The following is a 17,152-nucleotide window of genomic DNA, read 5'->3' as shown; positions in this document are numbered from 1 at the left end:
TAGCCCCTTGAGTTCCCCGCAGTTTTATTCAGGGTTTGTGTGTGTCGGCGGACCATCAGGAAGAGCATGGGAGCAAAGTAGGGGTTAGCTGTAGGCAGGGGAGTTGGTAGAAATTACCACTCCCTTATCTGCAAATGGAAATGCAGTTCCATTAGAGGAACTGCATGGTTGGATACATGTTAGGTAAGTGTTCATGACTTGAGTTCAGCACCTTGCAGTTAACATGAATCATGGAGAAGTGATGTCATATTATCTGAATCTATTCAAGAAAGCATGTGCCGCAGTCCTCTCCCAGGACTCTGCTGCATTTGGAGGACCGTGCATTTGAAAAGGAGCTTGCTGTTTGTTGGAAGGCGTTTCCCCTGATCTTTGACTTGCAAAAGCTCATATCCCCAAAATCTTGTTAGTCTCTAAAGTGCTGCTAGACTCTTAACTCTGCCACTGCAGACTAACCCTGATCTGTATTCCTTGGGTCAGATTTTTGGTGGGTTTCAGTGTGATCACCTGCAATAGAGAAGAAAGCTACTGGGGAGCTCAAAACCTCATGGGAATCCAGTGGCAGCATCAACTGTATGAACTCACATGGAAAGGAAGGGGTGTGGCTCGGTGGATCAAGTGGCCGTGGGTTCAGCCCTGGAACCTCTGCTGAAAGAAGATTGCAGATTCTTCTTTCTGCCCTTCTCTCTGGATCAGTCTCAGAGCGGCTTACAATCTCCTTTATCTTCTTCCCCCATAACAGACACCCTGTGAGGTGGGTGGGGCTGAGAGACTTCTCACAGAAGCTGCCCTTTCAAGGACAGCACTGTGAGAGCTATGGCTGACCCAATACCATTCCAGCAGCTGCCAGTGGAGGAGTGGGGAATCAAACCCGCTTTTCCCAGATAAGAGTCCGCACACTTAACCACTACACCAAACTGGTGTAGCCTCAAGTAGCAGGAATTTTCCTCACTGGAGACATAAAGAGATGCTGCCAGTCAGGGTAGGCAATACAAAGATGGATGGACCAGTATAGAAGGCAGCATCTTAATTTACATAGAAGGCCTATGATGCATGCACTGATTTATGCATATTTGATGGCTTGTAAAAGTTGCTGCATTATAGGCCCTGGATAGATGCAATACTATTATTCATAAACAAGTAAATTGCACTGCTATTCTGTGAGAGTGTAAAGGGGCCTTCCTTTTCAGTGCAATAACCTTTAAATTGGGGAACTTTCAAATAATTACCGACTTCGAAATTTTCTTTCTCTGCATGCACTGAAAGATGATACAGTATTGCATGCTGTGCCTTCCCCCATGCAACTGACCTTGTGCATAATTTTTATTATGCGGTTGCAAATTCAAGTGACCTATGCCACAGAGTTGTGAAGAGCACAGACCTATGCATTAGAAAACTTTTTGCACGCTTAAAGTACTGCAGGCTTCAAAAATGGTTAGTAACGACACTGGGCTCTTGGTGGTTGCTGCTCTATCCAGAAAATCTCACTGGTCCACAGATGCTACATGATGGGGGTGTGTGTGGTGTGTGGTGGTGGTGGGCGAAGCAGGTTTATACTCTCCAGAACTGGTACTGCGGTGAATTCAAGCCATACGCTCCAGAAGAGGGCAGCAGTCATCCCTTCTTTCCTTGCCAAGGCTAAGAGAATTGTATAAGGAAACTTGACTGGGATTTTAGGGGGAGAGTTTATACAGAAAGTGGACATTCAAAGGCGGATATGGGGAAATGTTTGTAAAGATCAAGTATTTACCTACAACTGCAGTATGGGAGACCTTTTCCAATTGGTCTGCTATGACTTTTCCACAATAATGTATTTTTAAAAAAATTACAAGCTTTGATTTGAAAGGAAGATGTTGGAAATGTGTGGGGATTATATTGTTGGGAAATGGCTTTGTACGCTAAACAAGCCAGGCAGCTTCCCATTGTTTGCTTGTGTGTGTTTTTAAGTTTGCTACTGTTCCCATGACAACACCATAACCCCTTTACCATTGGGTAGTGGTGCGAAAGCAGTTCCCTCTGTGGGGCTGCAATCACGCACACTAAATAATGCAATTTCAATCCACTTTCAGTGCACTTTCCAACTGGGATTGACTGTGTGAACTGGCAAAATCCAGTTGGAAAGTGCATTATTTAGTATGTGTAATTGCAGCCTCAGTGGATGAAGCCAGAAGTGTCTGTCCAATACTTTTCTTTGTTTCATTTACCTGGTTAGCCAAGTCTCATCAGATTTCAGGAGCTAAACAGGGTTGTCCCTGGTTAGTATTTGGATGGGAGACCACCAAGGAATACCTCCATCACTATGCAGAGGCAGCCACTGGCAAACTATCTCTGAATATCTCTTGCCTTGGGTTTGCTGGAAGATGGCTCCAACTGGACAGCAGTTTCCATCAGCAGCGCCCCATGGCTTGATACTATAATATCTGGGTGAAGTACCACCCTGAGCCAAATGAATTGGTGGCACTGGGATTTTTTTTTTATTGGCAGTTAGCTGTGGCTAGTGGGCTTCAAGACGGGAAGTCTCACAAAAATCTGCCACATATAGACATACAGAGTTGGAAAACCTTTGAGATAACTCTGGAGTTGCTTCCACTGTATTTATTGACGGGTCTGCTCTGTAGTAGTAGTAGTTGTGGTAGTAGTAGAGTTGGATTTATACCCCGCCCTTCAACGGGAGACTCAGAGTAGCTTACAATCTCCTTCCCTTCCTCTCCCCACAACAGACACCCTGTGAGGTAGGTGGGGCTGCAAGAATTCTAAGAGAACGGTGACTGGCCCAAGGTCACTCAGCTGGCTGCATGTGAAGGAGTGGGGAATCAAACGTAGTTCTCCAGATTAGAGTCCGCTGCTCTTAAACTCTATACCAAAGTATGGGAGAAAGGTAAGGAAACATTCTAAGACTGTGATGATGGACTAGTCAAAAGGAAGCCCCTCTTCAATTTCAAGGAATTTTTTGCTAGTTTTTGTGTGTGTGTGTGTGTGTGTGTGTGAGACTTGTGTTTGAGCATACCAAAGTTACTGTGATGGAATGACAAGCTATCTGTATGGCATGTGGTATTCTGGGCTGATGTGTGGCTGTCCTGTGGTTACTAGCACACCACTGTTGGGAAGAGGCAGCATTCTGTTACTAGCCAGGTCCTGCTAAACAGCAACACACGTATCATATATACATTGCTTTACATTTGGCTTTGTATTATATCTTGAAGGAAATGTACCCTGAAGTAGTTTGTTTTGCAGTTCCCTTCTAAAAGAAATCTACATGAGGTTAATTGCAAGAAGGATCCATTGGTGTGTGTATGGACTGGTGTGTGTATAAAACTGAGCATTCAAGTTTGCTGAATCCTTGCTAGTTTGGAAGTCAGGAGTAGATGAATAAAGTAGGAGGTTACTAGTGGTCCAGTTGTGTCGGTGGCACTAGTAACACTCTGTTTCTCTTGAGCCATGATATTGTTGAAAGCTTTCCATTCTACTGTCATTTTAAGCAGCCATATTCTTGTGATTAAATACATGAGCAGCATACCAGGTGCTTCAGGACTTCCTCCCTTACTAAAACAAATGCTTGATATCTAAAGGATTGATCAACTATGAGAACACACAATGCATGCAGTGGTGGGCTACATAAAGTCTTGGAGCAGGGCTCATTCCAGGTTTTTGGTGGCCCTGGGCAGACAGTGCTCAAGGTCATCCATCTGCCCACGACCAGGGACCCCCTGATGCCTTCCTTTCCACCCTCACCTCAACATGCTCTCAGGGATTTTTTTGTAGCAGAAACTCCTTTGCATATTAGGCCACATACCCCTGATGCAGCCAGTCCTCCTGGAGCTTACAGTAGGCACTCTACTAAGAGCCCTGTAAGCTCTTGGAGGATTGGCTACGTCAGGGGTGTGTGGCCTAATATCCAAAGGAATTCCTGCTACAAAAAAGCACTGCCTGCCCCATCTGCGTATGTATTCTTTCCCTGCTTGCAAGCTGTTTACTGCCTGCACTCAGTTGCCTGTACATCCTTTCCCTGACAACACTGACCAGGGTATCTAGCTGAGAGTGTGGCTGCTATTGCCACCGGGGCAGGGGAAGCACTCTGCACCACCTACAGACCCTTCCTCAGTGATGTTGGGTAGTTGGGAACATGGTCACAGATGTGTGTGAATGGGGTGTGTGGCTAGGGTCAGTGGCATTCCCCCCCCCCCCCAGAAGTTCTGTTCCCTGGCAGCTGTCCTGCATCAGATACATTGATGCTGGCCACGACCTGGTTCAAAAGGCTAAGTCTAGCTCACTTCTGTCTAGGGTTGCCAAGCTACAACCCCCAACCCCCCAGAAGAATTAGGTTTGAAATGGTCCTTGACATTATGTTGGGTAAAAACCAGACATGATGTCTTTTGACACGCTAGAATTAGACACATTCTACAATTTTACTGGAAAGGGAATCAGTTGTCAAATTTGGTGTGGTGGTTAAGAACGGCAAACTCTAATCTGGTGAACTGAGTTTAATTTCCCACTCCTCCACATGCACCTGTTGGTGTGACCTTGGGTCAGCCACAAGTTCTCTGTTCTGCTTGAAAGCCATTCTGGGAGAGTTCTGGCAGCCCCTCCTACCTCACAGGGTGTTTGTTGTGGGGAGGAGAAGGGAAGGAGGTTGTAAGCTGCTCTGCGACTCTTAAGGGAAGTGTGGGGTATACGTCTCCTCCTCCTCTTCTGCTCCAGACAAGCTGTGCAGCTGTGCTTTACTTCATTTATCCTCCAGTGGAGATCCATGGGGGTTAACATAATTCTCCATTTTCTCCTCACAATAACCTTAAGAGGTAGGTTAGGCTGACAGTGTTACAGGCCCAAGGTCACCCAGCAAGTGTACATGGCAGACTCAGTAGGGATTTCAACCTGTGTCTGCCAAATCCTATGGCCACTACACCACACTGCTATACTGAGTTAGAGGGAAGTGGTGGCACAGCAATGTCCATGCTTTGTGGCTGAAGCTAGGTGCGGCCTGTTTTTGTGGCTTACTGTCTTTCCCTGACAGTTCACTGACTCTTTCTGCTGGTGTAACGGCAATGACTCAAGGGATGAAGCCAATAATTGCTCAGCCTAACCTAGCCCCCTTTACCCCTGAAGCTGTAATGGGATGAACATTTGCCAGGCTGGCTGTTAAAGGCTTCAGTTCTAGCACTCAGCTTTGTGACAGCTGTTTGCGTGACTCTCTGGTCACCCAATCCTTTAGCATATTCCAGAGCATGTCGAAAATGGTAATCATTGCACAAAGTTCTTGGCGTTGTTGCGAAAGCCTTGTACAGCTGCTGGTGGCAATACAATTTGTTGCCGTGGAGATGGTTGTGATGTTGAAAACAGAAGATTATGGGTGAAATGTGAGGAAAGAACATCAGGAACAGAGGAGGTTTTTTTTTTTTTTTAACAAGGAAAGATTTTTTTACTCTGTAAATGTCATGCTGGAGACTGAAAAAGCAATAAGACAGGATAACTAAGTGTCCTCCCCCCAATTCTCACCTTAAAAGTGTCCTTTTAAGGTGAGAAAAGACAGCACCAGGGGCTGCTCTGAGCTATGTCACTTCTTACACAGAAATAGCACAAGGTTAGTACTAATGCAAAACTGCCCTTGGCATGACCTTGCCCTATGCCAGTGTTACAGTCTCCTAGATGGAACAATTTCATATATTTGATGAATTATACTGAAATGGTAACTCACTTGGATTGCCAGGTCCAGCTCAGGAAATATCTGGGGACTTTGGGGCTAGAACCAGGAGCAAGGTTGTGACAAGCATGATTAAACTCTAAAGGGAATTGTGGTCATTGCATTTAAAGGGGCTGTACCCCTTTTAAATGCCTTCCTTCCATTGAAACAAATGGGGAATAGAGCGCCTTCTTTTGGGGCTCATAGAGTTGGACCTCCTATACCAATGTTTTTGAAACTTTAGGGGCTTTTTGAGGACGGGCACCAGATGCTATGCTGAAAGTTTTGTGCCTCCACCTCAAAAAATATTCCACTCGAGTTCCAGATACCCACAGATCAATTCTCCTTTATACCCTATGGGGACTGGTCTCCTTACAGTATAATGGAGTGCCCAGTGGTCATAACCCTGATAACCCTGAAGGGAGGGGGCTCCAAATCAGGGGGTACCCTGCCCCCAACTGGGAATTGAATACAATCCGAGAGAGGTCACTATAATGGATAACACAACAAAAAATGTAAGCTAGTGACCAATTTACTAAGAAGTTTATAGAAATCATTCCAAATGTCCAAAACATGTATATTCAAGTCCCAAAGTACTGTGGTGATAAGCCAATTGATTAAGTACTTGTTTCTTTCCAGTCTTCATCAGACCTGGGACCAATATTGATTCAATTATATAGATTCTTTACACAATTTTCAAAAAAGAGGGACGCAGAGCGTCTCCAGCAAGAAGCCACATACTGATCTGTAGCCAATGTGAAATTGCTGCTGGAGATGCTCTGCATCCCTCTTTTTTGAAAAATGTGTAAAGAATCGATATAATTGAATCAATATTGGTCCCAGGTCTGATGAAGACTGGAAAGAAACAAGTACTTAATCAATTGGCTTGTCACCACACTACTTTGGGACTTGAATTTACATGTTTTGGACATTTGGCCTGATTTCTATATACCGTACTACTTAGTAAATTGGTCACTAGCTTGCATTTTTTGTTGTGTTACCCAACTGGGAATTGGCAACCCCCTCTCCCCGTCCCCACATACTAACAAACACACACTCTGGGAAGAGAGGTGGAGTGAAGAAAATCCTGTCCTACTTTGGGGAATAGATTAATACTTGCCCTGATGCTCAGCATTGTGTGATAGTTGTTGAATAGGTTTACTGCTTTACACTGGACATTAAAGGTAGATTTATTTTCTTCAGATCAGGTGTTCCCTGAAGCACTGTGCTGCAGAAGCTGCTGATGTAATCCAAATGGAATCTCCTCATATTGGACTTTGTGGATCATCACACTTCAAATCTGAGCAAACACTTCCTTACCAAGCAGGAGAGTAAAACTGTTGTGGCACTGAGGTGCAGATGAGGTTGAGGTCAATACCTAATGCTTGTTTACTTGAGGGTTTTTTCTCTATGTCTTTTCATGCCAATAATTGTGTGTTATTCAATTACTGGAAGGCATGTGTGGAGGAACGCCAGAACTAATGGACTTGAGATTTATCCACATTTACAGGCATTCCCATTTCACATAGGCCAATTTTTCATTTATTCCTTGAGTTTGCAATTCATATATTACCATCTGAGGTGAAGCAAATGCCATCTGATTGGAAAGTGAATAAGTGAGCTGTTTCCTTCATATCCCCCACCAATAAATCTCTCTCCTGCTTGGTTCTACCTATCTTATCGGACCAGCGGCAAGGAAAGCCTTTGGTAAAGATGTTTTAGAATGTTGCTTGATAGCCTGTAACAGCTTTGCTTCCCTTTTGGGGAGAAAGACAGATATATTAGATAAAGTATATTAAATATATGAATATGTCTTTCCATGCGACATGTCAGAGCAGATTATAGCAAAAATGAAGCAAAAAAGCAAAACAACCCAAACCTTTCAGCAAATCTTTAAAAACAAAAATTATGGAAAGGTAATATAGGATTTCTCTTATGTACATACCACTTGGTCACCCTGTTCTACACATATAACACCATTCCCCAGGTGCCTCATAAAACACCTTCCTGAATAGCTCAATAATACTCAATACTATTATTTCTTTTGTTGCTGCTATTATCGATTGCTTTTTTTAAGTATTTGAAAGGCTGTCACATAGGAGTGCAGGGAGCCGTTCCTGTTGGCAGCAGAGGAGAGGAAACATGACAATGGATTTAAATTAGGGGCACAAAAAAACTGACTGGATATTAGCAGAGCTTTTTTTGAGCAGGAATGCACAGGAACACAGTTCTGGCTGGCTTGGCATCAGGGTGTGTGGGCTAATATGCAATAAGTTCCTGCTGGGTCTTTTCTACAAAAAAACTGTGTGTGAAACAATGATGATGTCAGGGTGTGTGGCCTAATATGCAAATGAGTTCCTGCTGGGCTTTTTCTACCAAAAAAGCCCTGGATATAAGAGTATCCATTACATTATTACAGTAAGAGTAGTTCAGCAGTGGAATTGGCTGCCAAGGGAGGTGGTGTGAGCTCTCCCTCACTGGCAGTCCTCAACAGTTAGACAAACACTTTTTACAGTTATTTTAGGCTGATCCCGCATTGAGCAGAAGGTTGGACTAGGTGCCTATATGGCCCCTTCCAGCTGTATGATTCTATGATTTCCCACTTCCCCTGATAATTCCCCCTTGAATTTCTGGAAACAAAACTGAGCTTATATAGCAGTGCCAGACTTGTAGCTAGTCATTGTGTGGAAATGTGAATGTTGACAGAGAAGCCTGGGAACCACATGCCCTTGTTTACAGAATGATTTCTCCTGAGATGAAAACTAGTGAGCCAAGAGTCCGTAATTGTTCACAGGTTCTTTTGCTTACTTCAACATGGGGAAGGGGGCGGGGGAGGAAGGGAATACAGGCCAAAGGGGCCCTAAGCAGGGGTGGAATTCTAGTAGGAGCTCCTTTGCATATTAGGCCACACGCCCCTGATGTAGCCAATCCTCCAAGAATTTACAAGGCTCTTTTTTGTAAGCCCTTGGAGGATTGGCTACATCAGGGGTGTGTGGCCTAATATGCAAAGAAGCTCCTGCTAAAATTCCACCCCTGGCCCTAAGTAATTTTGAAAATAATATTAAAATTAATGTTTTATTCACCCCTGTTGATGATGTCACTGTGGTGGAACACTGCTCTGGAGCATGGAGCATTGCAAGTGTTACTTCTTTATCCTAAGTAGTGTCCAGTCATGCAGATTAAAAAAAAGGTAAAGGTAGTCCCCTGTGCAAGCACCAGTCGTTTCCGACTCTGGGGTGACGTTGCTTTCATAACGTTTTCACAGCAGACTTTTTACGGGGTGGTTTGCCATTGCCTTCCCCAGTCATCTGCAGTTCCCCCCCCCCCCAGCAAGCTGGATACTCATTTTACCGACCTTGGAGGGATGGAAGACTGAGTCAACCTGAGCCAGCTACCTGAAAACAGCTTCTGCCAGGATCGAACTAAGGTCGTGAGCAGAGAGTTTAGACTGCAGCTTTACCACTCTGCACCATGGGGCTCTTCCTTGTATATTAGGTAAGACCAAAAAAAAGGGGGGGAAGGAGAACCCAAAGGTAACCAAAAAAAGTTGAGACAGAAAAAATATTGAAATATGGCTAAAGACACAGTGCTTATATAAAAACTTACAATATATTTTAATTGCACATAGGAAATATTAAAATCACAAAAACCATGGTTCTGTATTTAAGTACCTATACCGAGGACTTTTTTGAGCACGCATGCACATGAACGCAGTTTCAGCTGTCTTGGCATAAGGGGGTGTGGCCTAATGAGTTCCAGTGTGAAACAATGGTGATGCCATGGGGTGTGGCCTAATATGCAAATGAGTCCCTGCTGACCTTTTTCTGCCTATAGCTAATATCAGAACAAATTCAGAACATACAGGTTAAAAGAGACAAAATGTATCCAAATACGAGAACTGAATGCGTTTCAGCTGAAAATGCCTTCCTCAGTGATAAAATACAAGCTGAGCACTCCATAAACTAGATATCAATATATTCCTAACTTGTATACAGAATGGGCCTAAAAACCAAGAATTATCAAATACAGTGTAGACTTTACCCACACGAAGATGCCCACCCATGAAGTAAGTGGAAAATTCTTAAGATGCAATATGGACCACTCATCCAAGTGCGTTATATATATTCATATGCCCATAGATCTATTTAGGCCCAATATGCAATATTCGAAATTTGGATCGAGTGCTCAGTTACAATGTAAAAAGAATCAGCCTTTGATAATATTAACCGTTGATCATGGAAATCTTTCCTATGATACAAAGCTATTATTGGCAGTCTGCTATTTCCTGCCCCTCCTAGTAATGATAGAGTTGTAACTAGTGATTGTGTGGAATCTGGTGCAATTCTTTGAAGTTTTTGACCACAGTAAATCAAACCATTGTTAAGCCTTTATAATGATTGCCAAAAAAAGAGAGCAGAAGAGCGATGGTCACTCATGGGTGGCATTACAAAACAAACATCTATTGAAAAATCTAATTGTTGCCTTTGAAACTATAGCCCCAGTTAATTCTTACTTGCAGAAGCAGTTATTTCTCACCCTTCTCTTTTGGCTCAGCCACAAATCTATCACACTGGTATAATGCATAACGAAACCTCTATGAGATGCCCTAATAAGAGTGTGATTGAAGACCTTCTGTTAATGAAGACAGCTAGGGGACCTGCATGTGGCTGATTTCACACAAAAGTCATTACTGCCAACAGAAAAACTTGGTTGCTTCCTCAGAGAGCCCACAAACTGCTTGTTCACAAATGTTAGGGAATATGAGACTGGAACTTGTATCTTGAAACAATAGAAGACTGGGTGTGCTGCTGCTTACAGAATTAAGTTGGATTTGGAGGAATGCTCCTGAGTGGATCCATTTCTGAAGGGAGGGTTGCCTATCTTTGAAATGGAGACTGTGAGCTTTAGGTTTGCCAGGCCTTCCCCTATGGCAGGACATCTGCCCCAGCAAGCTTCATGGCCCACCATCACTTGGAGTAGTGGGGGAAGTAATGCTGCTATGTTACTTTTAGGTAAAATCTGGAAGTGTAATAGGGTAGCTTTAGGAACCTCCAGAAACTCTGTGGTAAAGCCATAGAGTTTTTGGTGATTCCTTGAGCTACCTGTTGTCTCTTCCAGGTTTTACCAGGAAATGCTATAGCAACATCAGCAACATTGTCCACCCCTTCCCATGGACCTTGCTGTCAACCCTCCTGCTGGCTGCCAGGCTTGACTTGGTGCCCCTAGTAAATTGACCATTTTAGCATCAATTTGATCGGCAGAAATTCACAAGAGGTAAGGTCTAGGCCTAGGGCCATCTTATAATGAGCTTCTCTGATGATTTCTGCATATAAAACCCCTCTTAAAAATTAAAATTTTGCTGGCCATTAGCCACTCTGTTGAACAGGGGCAGATCTAGGAAGTTAAAATGGCCCAGGAGCAAGCCAAGCTCAGCACTGCAGGAGCCATGTTGCTAAGACCTGGTCAGTAGTATGGACAGAGGCTGAAGCCTTCTTGTGCACTGCCATCAAGTGGTGGAGCAAGGTGAGGCAACTAGTGAGGGGGCACAGATCACCAGTGCTGCTGAGCCTAGCTGCCCCTTGTGTTCTGGAAGAGTTACTGGTGCCTTGAGTCTGCTTACTCCTGGCCCTCCAGGTTAGTGGTCCTCTGTAAACTTTCCTTGTAGTCTAAATGGCCAGCTACTTAGGCTGCTTCTGAGGTGGTACATAATTTGTTCCAGTGTTCCAATGGCCATCACTGAAGAAGAGGCAGCATCCAGGCTTGTACCCAAATCAATCTGAGGCTATTCTTCCAGCTTCCAGGTAGCACCAGACAACCCCAGAGTGAAGGCAGGAAGCAGCCACCTGCAAATCCACTCCTCACAGAACATGAAATGTCACTGAATTGTCATTTGGATTCCAGCTTTGAAAAGTGGGATAAAATTATAATAAACAACAAGGGCTGACCTGTAAGGCATCATGGAATGAGCTCCAGTTTCTGTTGGGGTATCTTATTCTTATTTATTGATTCACGTTATTTATCACCCTCCTTTTTCACATGGGCTCAAGGCAGATTACACAGAGTGAATCAGTCCAATCAACAAAATGGGATATTTAATAACTAATGAATTAAGATATTAGAAAATGGGAATCATCGGAAAGAACAGGAGCATAGTGTATTAACAGGACTCATTAAGGGGTACAGAAATTACATAAAAGGGCTCTACATACAATATGCTATTTCCGGAGACAACAATCCCAATAATTTATCCAAGTAAGTTTGTGAAACCATTCTGTTCTGTGCAGCCATATTGCTGTGCAAGAAAGCTCCCTTGAATAGTTCAGTTTTGCAGTTTGTGGGAGACCAGGGGAGTGGGAGCTTTTCTAACCTCTTTGGGCAGGACATTTCACAATGTGGGAGCTACAATGGAAGAAGTTGTTGATTTTGCCCAGCTTGGCACCCGCAGAACCTTCTGCTGACATTAGTGGAGTTGTCCTGGCAGAGCATAAAGAAATAGGTGGTCCTGTAAATAAGAGGGGCTGAGACTATGAAAGGCTTCATACCTTGGCAACAAATAGGCAACCAAGGGAGGGTTTGCAGAATGGGAGCAATATGCATGCTCCATTGAGCTCCTTTTAATAGTTGAGCAGCAAAATTCTGGATGAATTGATTTTGATGGGAGACCAGCATACAGTGAGGAGGAGGAGGAGGAAGAATGCAGATCTATACCTTGCCCTTCTCTCTGAATCAGAGACTCAGAGCGACTTACAATCTCCTATATCTTCTCCCCCCACAACAGACACCCTGTGAGGTGGGTGGGGCTGAGAGAGCTCTCACAGCAGCTGGCCTTTCAAGGACAACTCCTGCAATAACTATGGCTAACCCAAGGCAATTCCAGCAGCTGTAAGTGGAGGAGTGGGGAATCAAACCCAGTTCTCCCAGATAAGAGTCTGCACACTTAACCACTACACCAAACTGGAGGAGGAGGAGAAGAGGAGTAGTAGTAGATTGGATTTATACTCTGCCCTTCACTACCTGAAGGAGTCTCAGAGCAGTTTACAATCTCCTTTCTTTTCCCCTCCCCTCTCCCCAACAGACCCTGTGAAGTAGGTGGAGCTGAGAGAGAGCTCTGACATAAACTGCTCTTGAGAGGAACAGCTCTGTGAGAACTTGTGACTTGCTCAAGGTCACATCAACAGGTAGAGGAGTGGGGAATCAAACCCGTTCTCCCAGGTAAGACTCCACACACTTAACCACTACACCAAACTGGCTCTCTAGTCTAGTCCCAATGTTACTGTGGCAGGGTCTGAGCCTTTTAAAACTCTATTATTAATTCTCCCTGATCTTATGGCCTCTTTGAGCCTGGGTGGGAGCCTCTTCCTATGTTACATTCTCAGGACCATGAAATTGCCCAGCCTGGTGTGGCCTTGATTTACTTCCATACCAGTGATTGTGAACCTTTTGCCCCCAAGCACAGCTACTACTACTGTCCTACCCAGATGGATTCCTCACTCACCCAATCTTCTTCCTGGTTGACTGGCCCTCTGAAACCTTCATGTTGCCTAGTCTTTCATTCTCTGGCTCTCCTCAGTAGGAGCTTCATTCCTAGAAAGACAAAATGGAAAATGAAAGAGAAGCGCTCCCCACCCCTCTTGTACTTTCTCTTCTCCTACTGTTTGGGTGCTTCTAAGCCCTTCTGGGCATTTAGTACTCTGTATAATAACACTGTCTTGCCATTAGCAACCTCACTATAACACATTCATTTTCCTAATAAGAGTTTACATATTTCCCCCTCAATGTTCCTCTGTTTATAAGGCTGGGCAAACTGGAAAATGTTCAGCTGTACAGAGTTTTGTAGATTTGACAGGAAACCAAACAGGATCACACCCACAGACAAAACTTGGGAACAGGATGAGAGTTTCTTTTATGCCTCGGTGGGAATTCAGCATATATTGCTGGAAGTTACTCTCAAACTACCTGGTTTTGAGCTACAGGGGGAGAGATGCTTGCTACAGGCAGACAATACAGTAACCCAAACTTAAGTAAGTGATGGTGCAGGAAAGAGTATAAAAAGATCTTTCCAGCTTTTACCAATGGGTATGTATGGCTCAAAAGGCAAAGGGGAAGGCAATGGCAAGCCACCTTGAAAAAGTTTGCCATGAAAACGTTGTGATGTGACATCTCTCCAGAGTCAGAAACAACTGGGGCCTGCATAGGGGACTATCTATGTATGGCTCAGGCTAGGCTGATCTTGTCAAATCTTGGAAGCTAAGTAGGATTGGCCTTGGTTAGTACTTGGATGGGAGACCACCAAGGAAGACGAAGGTTGCGACAAAAGAGGCAGGCAATGGCAAACCACCTCTGAACATCTCTTGCCTTGAAAAGCCTATGGGGTGCCATAAGTCAGCTGCATTTTCCACCATGTATAACAATTCTCCCTGTAGGAGAATTACAGCCTGGTTAGCACCTGTTTATATTTAGAAACTGTCACTCTTAATTGGTCTTCCAACCCCACATGTCCTTAAACTGGACAATGGGCCATGGAGCTGTCTGAAGCTCATGAAATGAAAAGGTACTGGAAGCAATGCAGAGACAAAAACCAATGCAGAAGACTTGCTTTATTGGTGTCTAGAGGGATACAGGAAAGGAGAAAAATGAGAACAAAATTTTAGCTTCTTGTGTATATGCCTTTTTCTAAGTAGATCTTTTCTGAAACCTGGAAAAAACTGGTCTTTTGTAAAGCAGATTATCATTACTTCTTAATAGGTGAAGACATTAAGCCACACAATGAAACAATTGCAATGTTCCTGAGCTCCCTGTCCAATTTTTAAGAATGATCTTTAGGTAATAAAGGTCAAGGTTGCTGATCTTCTTAGCAAAGTCCCAGCAAGAGGCTTTTGGAAACAGAAGCAAAGAATTCCCTCCACAGATACACAACTAATTGGAGTACCACTGTCGACATTTTGGCACAGTGAGGATGTGGAATATAGATTTTTGCAAATAAGATTATTGCTTCTTAGTAGATTAAAACATTTATTCAACGCACACAAATGAAAACAGTGGGCCATGGAAACGAATCACAATGTTCCAAAGAAAAGCCAGTCCTAACAATTTTGGGTTTTTTTGTTTTTGCTAGACAGGATCCAGTTGCTGGCTTCAGTGTTTCAACAGCACTGGCTAAAATGCTTAGCTTTCAGTGTCACTTGGGTTGACTTTCTGGCCCTGCATCTTTGGTCAGTATTCTTTGCTGACACAAACATACAAAAAAAATTACAAAACGTTTTTGTAACATCTCTTTAATTCAGAAATATCAGTGGGGTTCCCCCCCCCCCAATTAAAGAACCGAGGGAATTTACGTCTTTGACAGTGTGATCCCACCTTGTGAAATGTATATTTATGAAAATAAACTTCAAATTTGGAATATGAAACATATAACAATAACTGACATATAACAAAGCAGTAGACAAGTGCACCTTTAAGACCAACTAAATTTTATTCAGAATGTAAGCTTTCGTATGCTCTTAAGCAGACTTCATCAGACAAATGGGAATGGAAGCAGCAATTCGTAATATGTGGGCAGTATGGAATCATGGGAATGTTTTTAGCAGATTAAAAGAATCACAAATAGGGATCTGTGTTTGTTAGTGTTAGGACAAAATGGCTGAAAAAACACTAGAGGGTGATAAAAAGTATACATATAACACTTCATGTATTGGAGCAGACCAGGGTCTCAGTCTTTCTGACTTCTGTCTAGCTAGTCTCTTGAAGATGATTAAGGTTTGTAGAATCTTTCGGGCTCAAGTGCCGTGTTCTACTGGAGAAAGTTTTCCTTCCAGACGTTTCGTTCTCAGCTGCAGAGAACATCCTCAGTGGCGTTGCAGCCGGAGCAGGCGCTCTGACCTTCTTGGCTGCTGTGCATTGAGTGGGGCCAGGGCTGCTGGAGAGCTGCTATTTCTAGGCTGGAGGGGGTGTGGTGAAAGGGCAATTGGTTTGTGGATGTGCCCATTGTTTGGTGGGGCTTCCTGGAAGGGTAGTGATAAGGAAACTGGCTGTTGAATGTGACCATTGTTCTGTGTTAATTGCTGGGAGGGTTGGAAGGGGTGTGAAGATAAGGAAGATGGTTGTTGACTGTGCTGATTGTTCTGTGGAATGTACTGGTTGTTCTGTGGAATGTACTGGTTGTTCTGTGACTTTCTGCAATTTATAGTCTGTACGGTGTTTTGCAGAGCTGGGTACCAAGATTGGTGGATGAAAATGCCTTCTTCCTTTCTGTTAAAATTGTGCTGGTGTTTGTAAAGTTAAAGATGCATCAACTTGTAGGTCTGTGCTGCATCGGGATGTCTTCTTTCCCCCCAGGAGTCTCAGGTAGCTCTAGAATATTAATGTGTAGGTTTAGAGAAAAGAGGGCTTCTGAGGTAAGCTACCTGCAGCATCAGGGTCTCCAGTCACTCTGAGAAGATTTATATAACAACCACTGCAAACATTCAAAATAACAATCAGCAATACACACAAATGCATAAAGAGGATTACAAAAGAGCAGCCTCATAATAAAGCTACTTTGTAGCAGACCACAAAATCATGGTCAGTTCAATGTCCATGAGATATTTCTCTTTGGCTTTAAGTACTCATCAGCACGTGGCTTAACTTTTGTCAAACAACAGCCAGACAGATGGTTGATGGAAGCAAGGCTTGAAGACACATCCAGAGCCATCCATCAGAATACATTTTGATGTTCAGAGGCACAATATTAACAGTGGGTAATACAGATTTCCTGGAAGCAAGATCTGACAACTTGAAAACAGATAAATCACAAATCAAATGGGATCTGCATGAGTGGATGGAAAAAAATAACTCATCACAATGTTTAAGATATGGCACAGATAAAACTAATATTTATAATTGTAATGTCAACAGCATGAATGCTCAACGTGCTAATGCTGTCAAGCCCTACCCCTCCTCTCGCTTTAGTCTTAATAAGAAATGAGACATGGAATCGAGGTTGAAGCAGGAAGCAGAGTACTTTGACTCAGATGTCAAAATCTGGTGTGGCAGATCTGGATGTGACCACATCATTTATCCACAGAACAAGAAACAGAGAACTGGAAGTAGGGTTGCCAGTCTCCAGGGGCCTGGAGGTCTCGTATTTTTTACAACTGATCTCCAGCTGGCAGAGATCAGCTTCCCTGGAGAAAATGGCTGCTTTGAAGGGTGGACTCTATGGCATTGTACCATGCTGAGGCCCCTCCCCTCCCCAAACCCTCCCCTCTCCTGGCTTCACCCCAAAGTCTCCAGGTATTCTCCAGGTATTGGGGATGATGGTGGCTCAGTGGTAGAGCATCTGCTTGGTAAGCAGAAGGTCCCAGGTTCAATCCCCGGCATCTCCAACTAAAAAGGGTCCAGGCAAATAGATGTGAAAAACCTCAGCTGGAGACCCTGGAGAGCCGCTGCCAGTCTGAGTACACAGTACTGACTTTGATGGGTCTGATTCAATATAAGGCA

Source organism: Heteronotia binoei, chromosome 2 (genome assembly GCF_032191835.1).
Source record: "Heteronotia binoei isolate CCM8104 ecotype False Entrance Well chromosome 2, APGP_CSIRO_Hbin_v1, whole genome shotgun sequence".
NCBI lineage: Eukaryota > Metazoa > Chordata > Lepidosauria > Squamata > Gekkonidae > Heteronotia > Heteronotia binoei.
Note: the sequence above shows the minus strand (reverse complement) of the source record.